This window comes from Gadus chalcogrammus, chromosome 15 (genome assembly GCF_026213295.1).
Source record: "Gadus chalcogrammus isolate NIFS_2021 chromosome 15, NIFS_Gcha_1.0, whole genome shotgun sequence".
Classification (NCBI taxonomy): domain Eukaryota; kingdom Metazoa; phylum Chordata; class Actinopteri; order Gadiformes; family Gadidae; genus Gadus; species Gadus chalcogrammus.
This window is the reverse complement of record NC_079426.1, coordinates 22777535-22786612: the sequence shown is the minus strand read 5'-3', so window position 1 is coordinate 22786612 and position 9078 is coordinate 22777535.

Sequence of the window (9078 nt, the reverse complement as noted above, 5' to 3'; positions counted from 1 at the left end):
ACCGAAACTTGGCCCGGTCGGACCCCGAGGGCAGGAAGGGGGGGCCTGCCCTCGGGGTCTGACCGGGCCAAGTCTCAAAAACTGTTTTTCCACCACATTCTGAACCATTAGGTCTTGCAGGCTACACTTCTGAGGGGCTTTTTCCAAATGACACTCCATTTGGGAAAACTTTTTTTCTCTAAGGGCTAGAACTCCAAATCTCGGATATGTCGTACACGGGGCCCCGGGAAATGTGTGTAAACATTTTAGCATCCCTAGCTATCTCGAAAAGGTCGGCAAAGGGGCGTGACCTCCAACAGTACAGTAAATGTACATAAGACAGAGGTTAGTTTCTAGTCCCCATTTTTTGTGGGATGGAGGTGTACATTTGTGGCTAAAGGTGTGTAGACACAGCTGGCCTGTGGCCACGTTTTTGAAGTCGGGGGTCAAAAGGTCAAAAGGAGCCGGCACCACGCCGCTTATGAGATAACAAAAAGTTAATGTGTGTTTCTCTCATAACTTTTTGTCATTATTAAAGAGAGGCCTGATTCTCAGATATGCATGTTGGATGGCTAGGGTGTTGGTCTGGGAAGAACTTCAGGCCAAAATCTTGCAAGCGAGCCGCTGGGTGCAGGTGCAACGAGATGGAGCACTTGCTGAGCCTGGACTTTCATAATCTTCGCTCTGTGAATGTAAAGGATGTTTGGTCGGATGTTACGACGAAGAATCATAATGTGAATGGGAATATTCTATAAATCTCTTGATATAATCTTTCGTCTCAACACTTCTGCTGCAGCCACTTAAAGTCTCACTCCGAGAACCTTAAAATATGAATCAATCCATTAGAAGTATGAAAATATCTTCCCGGTGGTGCAACAGAGCAAACAAGGTGTCCTTTGACATCTACGTTTCGAGACGATAGCAACAGTGCCACACATGATCATATTTGAATATGTTTCGGGGTAGTAATTAGCTGTCGATTTTGGAGGCCTTTATCAATAATGACCAGCTATAGATTTGCTTCCCGATGGAGATTTTTGACAAATTACATGTTAATTAGCATCTACACGTTAAGCTGAGTCCAATGAGATCAAGCTCGGCCTCTTGCTACACCGAGATCATGTCCTAGACCTAGGTGTACCATGTAAAACACATGTTACCATTAGCTAGAGTGTCGTTCTTGGTGTCATTGGACTCAGCTCAACGTGTAGATGCTAAATAACATGTCATTTGTGACAAATCTTTATCGGGAAGCAAATCAATAGCTGCTCAGTATTGATTAAGGCCTCCAATTTCGACAGCTAATTACTACCATTAAACATGTTCGAATATGCTCATGTGTGGCACCGTTGCAATCTCCTGGAAGCGTAGATGTTGAAGGACACCTTGTTCGTCCTCTTACGCCACCGGGACGATATTTACATGCTTCTGATTGACTAATGAATTGATTCAGCTATTCCCCCAGAAGTCTGGGGTTAAAAGGTCAAAAGGAGACGGCACCACGCCGGGGTGGATCCAGATCTCGGGCAACAGCGCAGGGTTGCCAGGTCCTGCAAAAAACGTGCCCCCCACATACCGTTCAAAATCCACCCAAAATGTCCTAGAAGCATCCCAAATAAAAAATGATATTATTGGCCATTTTGCCCAACGTTTTGAAAGTAATAATATTTGAGGGAATATTTTTTTGTTGTTGTTTTAGCAGCGAAATGCACCGTGTGCGTGTGTGCGTGTGTGTGTGTGTCTGTGTCTGTGTGTCTGTGCGTGCGTGTGTGTGCTTGTGTGTGCTTGTGTGTGTGTGTCTGTGCGTGTGCGTGCGTGTGTGTGTGTATAACACGCTATTTTATGTTGAAATGCGACGTAATCCAGTGTTCACGAAAAGTACACTGTCAACGTATGCTTTTGGCGACTGGGTTGGCTCTCAGATATACGTGTTTCTAACAAGATGATATCATTAAAAGTTACATAAAGTAACAGTTTAATAACACAAACGCAGGAAGCACGTGAGCTGCTAGTTTAGCGAAAGCAACCTGACGTCGTTGAAACATGCGAGCGAGCCGATCAAATCCTAATAACTATAAAACTAAAGATCAGACACAATCACTGACTGAAGATTATGTAAGTAAAAAGTATATTTCTCGCTAGAAATGTTATTAGAAACACGTTTAACGGTGAATCGGCGCTAAAATATTGTATTTCCCATTCAGATAATAAAGATTAATAAAGATCATACACATTCACTGACTGAAGATTATGTAAGGAAAATGTACATTTCTCGCTAGAAAAGTCATTAGAAACGCGTTTAATGGTGTATCTGTCCTAAAATATTGCATTTCCCATTCAGATAATAAAGATTAATATAAGCTACGCCGTGTTCCGGAGCCGCGGGGGATTCTGGGAATTGGGGTTCTCAGTTGACAAATGGGGCTTTTGTTAACATGTTTTGTTGTTAGGATTAAGTGGGGTTAATGGGTTCGGGATGTTATGTGGTTGTGTGTTGTTCTATTAACATTGTTCGTGTGTTCATTATTGTCGACACCGTCACCGAGAGTGACGTGACCATCGTTTCGTGCAGCTGTTCCGTGTTGAAGTCTCGTTCAATAAAAAGCAACTCTCGTTGTCGAGCGTTCAATAAAAACCAACTCTCGTTGTCGAGCGTGCCCCCCCACTACAAACGTGTCTCCCCCCCCCTCAACAAACGTGTCCCCCCCCCCCCCACCCCCCCCCCCCCCCCTCTCCAACTAAACGTTCCCCCCCCCCCCCCCCCCCCCCCCGCCTCACTCCCGTTTCCCCCCCCCCCCCCCCCCCCCCCCCCCCCCTTCCACTGGCGTCTGATTTCGCCGATTTCCCATGCTGATACTCACCGAAGATTCTCGGGAGCCTCTTCGACCAATTTGCGCTATCGATTGTTCTCATTACACGCCTAAATAATATAATTATACCGCCCTGTAGTGACCGTAACATAATTTTTTTTCACCTACAGTATTTCGGTATGTGTTGTTCTTTCAATGTGTTGTTGTTTTACTGCATGTCATTTACGTTCTTGTTGGTTCAGGGGAATCGCGGTCCCTAGGATTACGTGCGTCTCATGACGTCACAGACCATGCTGGATTTGTTACCTCAGCACGCTTTGTTTTCCGGTTTTCTTTTTTACAAAATAAACGAGTCACACGGCTGTGTGCTCAACGTGCGAAGTTGTGTTCTTAACTTATTGCAATTTCCACAGCCTAATTATATATATAGGTTTTGGCATAAACATAACTAGGGTGCGCTGTAGGCCTACTATCTGCGCACACCCTTTCTGAAGCATCTCTCTCGCTCTCTCTCTCTCTCTCTCTCTCGCTCTCTCTCTCTCTCTCTGTCCCTCCCGCTCTCTCTTTCTCTCTCTCTCGTACCGTTTTGTGGAGCACGTTAATTGTCTTAGAACGCTAGGGTTGCCAACTTTCAGAAATTAAAATAAGGGACGCCCACCACGGGCCCGACTCCTGTGGGGCGGGGCGCCCGCAGCAGTGGTATGTTTTATTTTGTGCTGGTGTTTTTAGTAAAGGGTTGATCAAGAAAGGAATTAGTCATACTTAAAGCTTGAAATGCTTTATTATCACATAACATTCTCTTATAAAGTGCAGTCAATTAAATCTTGAATGAAATCTCTTTGTGTGGCGTGTGCAGCAATGAACTTTTAAAATATAAACTAAATAAACTGAGAACTTCATGTTACTTTTTAAGTGCATAACTATAGGGACTCTCTTTGAACATTTTTACAAAAAAAAAACAGTACAAATAAACAACAAAAACACTTATCTTATGTAAAAAAAGAAAGTGCAAAACATAACTCCTTCCCTCAACATTACTCCTCCCCTCAAAACTGTTACTTCTTTTTCCAGGTGTACTTCTTGTTACTCCTTGCAGCACTGAGTAACTCTTTGTCTTTCAAAGCGCTGTTGTAAAACTCTGAACAGGACTGCTCAAAGTTGACAGTGATCAGGAGCTCACTTCTCATGAGCTCTGTGGAGCACCTGTTCCTGCAGTCACTCCATTTGTTGGCCATTCTGGAGAAGATCCTTTCCACACATCCAGTGGATGCTGGGATGCTCAGGATGTGTCTGGTGATAGACAGCATGTTTGGCAGGTCAGCTACTCGAAAGAGAGCCACCCACCTGGCAGCCACACCTTTGGACTTCCATTCATCTTCAGCATCTTCTTTGAGCCTCTTCAGAATGGGTTTTGCTGTGGAGCATTCATCATAAAGTTCATCCATGTTGACTTTATGGATGAGGTTGAGCTTGGTGGTCACCCTCTCAATGTCAGTAAAGGTCATGGTGCCATGGTGCAGAGAGAGGGGTTGCAGTGAAAACCACTAGTAGTCTTCCGAAAAGTTGAACCATTTCTCAACATATGAGAGTGCTGTGTTGAGGAATGCAGTAAAATCTACCCTTGCCATGTCAGCATCAAGTGGACGGAGACGCTGCAGCTTCAATTTAGTTAAGTAGCCATAGAACTGTTAATCTCGTCTCTGTGTGAGCTTTTGCTTGAAGTTTTCCATGATGGAATATAACTCAACACAGGTGGTTTCATCACTCTCCAGCTTCTTTACAACTTCCTTAAAGAGAGAGAGGATATTATTGCAGAAAAGAAGGTAAACCTCCACAATGTCTCCATCTTCCTCAGTTGAGTCCTCACTGAACTTTAACAATGCTCGAAGTTGTTTGGGACACTCCTCCCCCCAGGCTGATGAAGTACGATTTCAGTGCAATCCAGGTTTGCAATAGCCGGGTGATGGCTGGATTAAGGGAGAGCCACCTGGTTGTGACATGTCGCAGAATTTCCTGGAACTCAACATCACAAAACCTACAAAACTCTGGGAGTGATTCTCTTCGTTTGGCAGATGTGGAAAAGAAGGCATAGACCTTCAACACAACATTTTCCACATCTACAGTGAGCTGGTCAAGAGCATGCTTCACTGTGTGCAGTTTCCTTGCAGCAGATCTTTTTGTTACTTCTTCAAGTTGGTGAAGACAGAGTTGTGAATTCCATAATTCACATTTGTGTTGTCTGCAGTGCACTAAATGCTGTCACATGATCCAACAATAAGCCAAATTTGTCAAGCGACTGCTCTATGAGAGCTACAATCCCAGCAGCGGACTCATCTGCATTTTCAATGAAATCCAGCATTTTGTTGGTGACCCCGCATTCTGGACTGAAGTATTGAACAGCAAGGGGGAACATCTTCCTGTTGCCTTTATTTGATGCATCTGTCTGAATGGAAAATGGGAGGGGTTTATCTGACGTTAGGGCCTTGAGAACTGCAGCCACTGCCTTTGGAGCAAGGACAAATTTTTGAATCCAGGAGAATCTTTTGTTTCAGTTTATGTGCACATTCAGCACTGTTGTAGCTGAGGTTGTGTCTGACTGTGTGGTACACCTGTGTCACCTCAGCTGCGGTAATATAGAGAGGAGGAGTGGGATGACATATTGTTGATTAAATTGAACATTTGTCTGCTGCCTGTCTTGTCACTCGAAAAGAAGTCAGGTCATCCAAACAGTTAAACCACACTAATAATATAATTGATGTAATGATCACTGAACACTGCATTCCTCAAAAATATAAAAATTGTGACACAGAATACACAGAAAGCTCTACAAACATTTTAATCTAGTAAATGTATGTATATTAAAGAATAAAGGTTTTCTTTTAACAAATGTATTTATTTATTTATTAACTGTTGTTAATCCATTAGTGTGATTTGTTCTTCAAATGGCCATATATAATATTTATATACTTCTGTATATTAAATAAATGGTCGTTCATTCGACTTTTAAAACTCAACATCCTAAACAATCAATCAAACCACAACAGTTTACTAAAATAGGCTCTGCCCATGCACTGCGATGTTCTGGCAAAAGCACAACCAGATAGGAAATCAATCACAACATAATGTCCCATACCGTATCAACCTCAGGAGATGATTGGGGTATGAAGAACTGTGACACTGACGCTTGGGTCTTCTGTGATCTTTCGTGTCTGCAGTGTTGCTCTCCTGTTGCATGCTGTCTGATGTCAGACAGCCCACCGTGCGCCACTGAAAACACTCGCCGACATCTTTTACAACTTGCCTTGTAAACATCTCCACTGACGCTGTCCAGCCAAGGATGTGCATCTTCCCACTCATGTCCGTACTTCTGCAAGCGTTTACGCTTTTGAGGACGTGGTGGAGTATCGGGTGTAGTGGACATTTTTAAAAGGCGCGGGTTTTGTGAGCAGCGCCGGTGTGTGGTGTCTGTTGCTAGGCAACCGTGACCACCACACGCATGCGCAGACACACAGATGACCGGAGCGGGTCTTGCGTAGATCCTGCCGCGACAATTTTGCTGACCGTAGTATTCCCTGTGTTATGTTTTGATCATTATTGTTAGATTTTGTATTTGTGTGTGTGACAGACATGTGTATTGGACATTTATGGAAATACGGAACAAATTGCGTCCCGTATTGGTTCAATACGGGACGCAACATTTAATTGCCAAATAAGGGACGATTCCGTATTTTAGGGGACGGTTGGCAACCCTATAGAACACTCCCATTCAGAATGCATTGTTTTACATTTCGTTTTGTGTAACACGCAAAAAGTCGGACTATCGTGCTCGGGAACACGCTTCAATAGATTAACGTTCGTGCGCAGGAGCACGCAATTGCGTGATACCGGGTTGGCATGTGTGTGTTTAGGTATGTGTATATATGTGTATATGCATAACCCATCTTGATGTTGGTTCTGTTTGTCTTGTTTTTTTCCCTATTTTTAACTATAAGCGTCTACTTATGCATTAGCACTTTGTATTTATTGTATTTATTGCATTGTTATTTTATCCTGTGTCCTTCCACTGCTGCTGGGCTGTTCTGCAACAAACACATTTCTCCTACAGGGGATTAATAAAGTTGTATCTTATCTTATCTTATTGTATTGCATTGTACTATAGTACTTAACTGTGTAGCAACTGCAGTAGCTGCTATCATGGCTGTAACACAGGGAATTGGTTAGCCTAGCGATTGTTGTACTTGTTGTACTGGTTCTACGAACATCCTTTCTGTACCGACAGCGATATATTGATGCACTTCTTATGACAAATGTACTTTTTGTAAGTCGCTTTGGATAAAAGCGTCTGCTAAATGCGCTAAATGTAAATGTAAATCTTACCCCTTTTACGGCTGCTGAGGTTCACAAAGCCTTAAAGCAATTGAACCCTAGAAAACCATCTGGTCCGGATCACTTGGAACCAAGGATTTTAAAATTAGCAGCAGATTTATTAGCTGAACCATTGACGCATCTTTTTAATCTCTCATTGGCTTCAAAAAAAATACCTTAGATCTGAAGGGCTGCTTATGTTCGACCTCTACTAAAAGGAGGGGAACCAACAATTTTAAATAATTACAGACCACTCTCAAACCTCTGTGTTATCAAAAGTGCTGGAATCCCTGGTCAGTGAGTAGGTTAAAGATTATGTCCATGCCCACCAAACATTAAATGTGCATCAATTAGGGTTCCGAAAAAATCATTGCACCACTACTGCTGCCATGAAAGTTTTAAATGACATCATAGGAGCACTAGATTAAAAAGAACATTGCGTATCAGTCTTTATTGATCTATTTAAAGAGTTTGATACTGTGGAGTGTGGACCATCCTATTCTAATGTAGCAACTTATTAATATTGGATTTTCTGATCATACTGTGGGATTGTTTGTCAACTACCTCACTGATAGAACTCAAGCCACTCAGTTTGATGGTTTCACTTCTGACATTCTTACAGTGTGTAAGGGAGTCCCCCAGGGTTCAGTACTTGGACCGCTTTTATTTACTTTATATATTAATAGCCTTAGACAAAATTTCCCAATTGCAGCTTTCTATTTCTATGCGGATGGTATTGTAATCTATTGTTGTGCATCCACGCTCCGTAAGGCTTTTGAGCACATGCAAAGTGCTTTTGATAGAGTTCAGGCTCAGCTTTGTCAACTGAAGCTTTTTCTCAATGCTGAAAAGACCAAACATATGGTATTTTCAAATTCCAAAAAGAAGGTGTTAAATCGGCAAATTTTAACATCTCAAGGTAATGAAATTGAGGTTGTGTCCACCTACAAGTACTTGGGATTTATGATCGATGACCACATCACTTTTAAAACTCACATACAAATCTGGTGAAAAAGCTAAAACAAAACGTAGGTTTTTACTCAGAGCAAATCATGTTTTTCTCTTGAGGCTAGATGATGTCTTGTCGAAGCTACCATCTTGCCGGTTCTTGATTATGGTGATCTGTTGTACATTTATCCATCAGCTCACTTTCTACATACGTTGGACACTGTGTATAATGGAGCATTGCGGTTTATTACAAACAGCAGAGCCCTATCTCACCACTGTATGTTGTACTCAAAAGTTAACTGGCCTTCTCTGTCTATGCAACGTCTTAGTCACTGGTATGTTTTAATCTACAAGACAACTTGAGGTAAACTCCCCTGTTATTTGTTAATGCATATGTCCCGGAAACGTGTCCCCGATGGGTTACGGTCTCAGGACATTATGAGTGTTGCTGAAGCGCGGACAGAACTGGGAAAAAAGGCCTTTATGGTTTTTGCACTATCTTCCTGGAATAACCTGCAGAAGGAGCTCAAGCTGCAAGAACTAGTTGCTCTCAGTGAATTTAAAGCTTTTGTAAAGAGTTTGATGTCAGACTCCATTGGAAAATGCAAATGTTTTAGACAATGATCTAAATGTATTATTACTATTGCACTTAGTATTGAACTTGTACTAAGTGCTTGTCTTGTTTTTTATGTTGCAACTGTGTACTGCTGTCCATCTTGGCCAGGTCTCTATTGTAAAAGAGATTTTAACCTGGTTAAATAAAGGATATAATATAAGATAAACTAAAGACCCTAGACCCAGAATATAGATCCAGACCATATAGACTCTACCCAGACTATAGGCCAAGACTACCTAGACCCTATACCCATACTATAGACCAAGAATATATAGACTATAGACCCAGACTATATAGACTATAGACCCTATACCCAGACTATATAAACTATATACGCTAGACCCAGATAATAGACCCAGA